Consider the following 3,752-nt stretch of genomic DNA (forward strand, 5'->3'; position numbering starts at 1 on the left):
TGTCACCTAGCCTGCAGGAGGTAAAGTCCAGACAGGTAACTGCAGACTACAGACGTGCGGTTAATCTTCAGATAATGTAAAACATGAAGTAATTAACTGCCTGTGAAGGGCAAAGTTCACGAACTTTGTTAGAGGCTCATACTAACTCTGAGTACATGAGCTCTCAGTACAAGAGTTTCAGCAATTTGGCCCTTAGCATGAGTCTCAGTGTAGTGGACACCTACTGTAAGACACTTCAGAAGACTGATGGTGATTGAGACTGCTAGATGCTATTTCATTACTCAGACTCAACAAGTAAACCTTTCGCCTTTCTTCGCTCTGTTTTCTATTGCCCCTCTAAATGGATATTTCTATACGACAAACTACATCACTTTTAGAAGCTATATCGAAGGAAAGAGATTTGTCACATTGCAATTACCTTCCAGGTCTTAGCTACCATCAACTCCATCCCATCCCATACTCTCGGCCTCTGCAGCGGTAACCTCCTTCAGGCAAAGAAGCCTCTCGGCTGGTGAATATTAAACTGAGAAGACTTACATCAAAATTAAAATTGTCGAAAAATAATTGCAATTATAAATAAATTAGCTTCTGGTTGCAAGGACGTATACTGATTTCTGTAATTGACAGTCGATTTCAGAAATGCAGCCTCAGCTTCAGATGCACCTGTGACAGTTTCCATTTCCTGGCGTAGAATGTACATAGTGTTTCAATTTAATAAGTGACCGACCACGTCGTTGGGAACAGCTTCTGTTAGCGACAAAAATGTCTGTTGACGCTTCCCAGCGAAGCGAGGCGTAGTTAAGAGACTGGTTATGTCTCTGAAAGTGGCAGATTGTAAGCACTCTGTGGTGTTCACACCCAGTCGCCGCTCCGTGCGAAAGGTAGTAAGCCCAGAAAAATTAAAGTTCTTGATTCACTTCTAGAATATTTTCCTCTGTTTAGTGACACTCATTCTTATGGTTTTCTTGTTGAAAATCATTTTACAGGTTTACTCGGATTGGTAGTATGCAGCACACTTGATTAGTAGACCCTGATAGTTCGGTGGAATGTAGTCATCCCAGGGCCGGCGAATACTAAAGGATGCCCGGCGTTGCCACGAAGCATCAGCGAACATTTTGTATGAAACGAATGCTTTTACCCATGACGAGATCAACCACCTTTAGATGTTTGGCTCAAAGACTTTAAAACACCCTGCATGTATCGAGACTTTCCATTGTAGTGGCTGGTGGGAAAGCAGCCGTGTGATGATTCGTAATTATAATTTAGTTGAAGGCTAAAACCAAGGCTTTTAGTTTCTGTTTGGATAATCGATTCCCAGACTGCCAGTCCTGTCTTCAGATGAACCTGACAACAATTCTGATTTCTTGGCGTAGAAAAGTGACTTTCCATCGCGGTGATTGGTAGAAACTCAGCTGTAGGACGATAAGCAATTATACATAAATTAGCCTCTGGCTGCGGGGATTGATTTTAAATTTTTTAACTCATTAGCAATTTTGTAACTATTGTGGAAAGTCAGGATATGTATATTCCAAGCCAGTTTCTGGGAACTATTCACAGATGCATCCGAAGATGACTCTGGTAGTCTGGAAATCGATAACGTATTACAGACATTAAAAACCATCTTCACAGCTATAGTATAATTTATATATAATTGCTAATCATCACACTCCTGTTTTCCCATCGTCCACTATGGTGGGAAGTCAAGTTATCGGAAAATACTATAGATCTGATGGATTCCTTAATTATATTAAAATGTTAATACCCTTGGGCGTCACACACAAGATGCCTGAGCCACAGAGAAGACGGGCGATATCATCTGTGGTACCCTCTTTCTCTAATACTGACTGGAGTAGTACATCAAACAAATGCTATCTGGGTTGCTAAGGATGTTCGCTTATCTGTATGACATCCAGATGGCTGAGAGTGCTTACGAAATTTCTTCACCCACTAGGACGCTTCCTGCTCAGACCAACTTTCCTCGGGCGCTATAGAGGATCTTGGTGCATTACACAAATTTAATTGGTACTACTAGACAGAAGCGTTCTGGAGCTAATCTGAACATGAAATATGAATCTTTATTCAAGAACAAGTTAGTGTACCATAATACTATATAGCAGCACTCAGGCATTATATGTGACGGTGTGCCGGCCGGGGTGGCCGAGCGGTTCTAGGCGCTACAGTCTGGAACCGCGCCACCGCAACGGTCGCAGGTTCGAATCCTGCCTCGGGCATGGATGTGTGTGATGTCCTTAGGTTAGTTAGGTTTAAGTAGTTCTAAGTTCTAGGGGACTAATGACCTCAGATCTTAAGTGCCATAATGCTCAGAGCCATTTGAACCATTTTTGTGGCGGTGTAAAAAGCCAAAATTTTCGTAAATACCTCTATTTTCTAACTATTTTTGAACAAAATTAGCTTCATCGTTAAAATTTTCAACTTATGTTGACGACAAAACTAGTATTGAAATGTGCGTTGCTCCCTCCCCCATGAGGATCCAATGGGAAGCGATATGCGATTTTTTTTGACTCATCATTCTCCTGACTGATTGGAGGCGGTCCGCCACGATTTCCTCTCCTGTGCCAGTCTCTACACCTCAGAGTAGTACTTGCAAACCACGTCCTCAAATATCAGCTAGATGTCTTCCACTCTCTGTCGTCCTCTACATTTTTTGCTCTCTACTGCTCTTCTAGTATCATGGAAGTCATTCCCTCATGTCTTAACAGATGTCCTATCATCAAGTTCCTTCTCCTTGTCAGTGTTTTCCACATGTTCCTTTCCTCTCCGCTTCTGCGCAGAGCCTCTTCATTCTTTACCTCATCAGTCCATTTAATTTTCAACATTCATCTGTAGCACCACATCTCAAAAGCTTCCATTCTCTTCTGTTCCGGTTTCCATCTTTCACTGGCATACAATGCTGTGCACTAGATGTACGTTCTCAGAAATTTCTTCCTCAAATTAAGGTTAGTAATCGTCTCTTGGCCAGGGATGCACTTTTTGCCAGTGCTAGACAACTTCTGATGTCCTTGCTCCGTCCGTTATTGGTTGTTTTGCTACCTAGGTAGTAAAATTTCTTAACTTCATATAATTCGTGACCATCAATCCTGATGTTAAGTTTCTCGCTGTCCTTATTTCTGTTACTTCTCATTACTTTCGTCTTTCTTCGATTTACTCTCAGTTCACATTCTGTACTCATTAGACTGTTCAGTCTATTCAGAAGATTCTGTAATTCTTCTTCACTTTCACTCAGCGTAGCATTGTCATCAGCGAACCGTTCATAAATATGCGTCTGATGTCTCTTACGCAGTAAATACCACCCTTCTTAGTACACTATTTATCACGCCCCATACAGTAAAGTGAGGTATCACAGTTGAAACACAGGTTTTGGTGAGATACGCACTGTACAACAGATCTACAATGAAGTTTTAACATTACTCTTCTTGTTATTTCTAGAACCTACAAAAAAGCCGTATAAAACTAGTATCCTAACCGGCTTGTAAGTAGTCATGAATTTAGATACCGACCAAATCAACTCTTTATTACTCTCAACAGCCGAAGTTTAACATTAAAACAAATACAGTAAATAAAGTTCAATAATACTCACCAATTAAACCACTATTTTACGATCACCAATGTCGAAGCTTTAAAGGAAAGATAAATTATTTGAAACAAAATTACTCAGTCAGTACGTTCACTTGTCTTCCCTCATTTAATTTTCGAAAACCAATTTGCTAAAGCCATTTCTCGCTGGTCATGTA

The sequence above is a fragment of the Schistocerca serialis genome, chromosome 2, assembly GCF_023864345.2.
Source record: "Schistocerca serialis cubense isolate TAMUIC-IGC-003099 chromosome 2, iqSchSeri2.2, whole genome shotgun sequence".
Classification (NCBI taxonomy): domain Eukaryota; kingdom Metazoa; phylum Arthropoda; class Insecta; order Orthoptera; family Acrididae; genus Schistocerca; species Schistocerca serialis.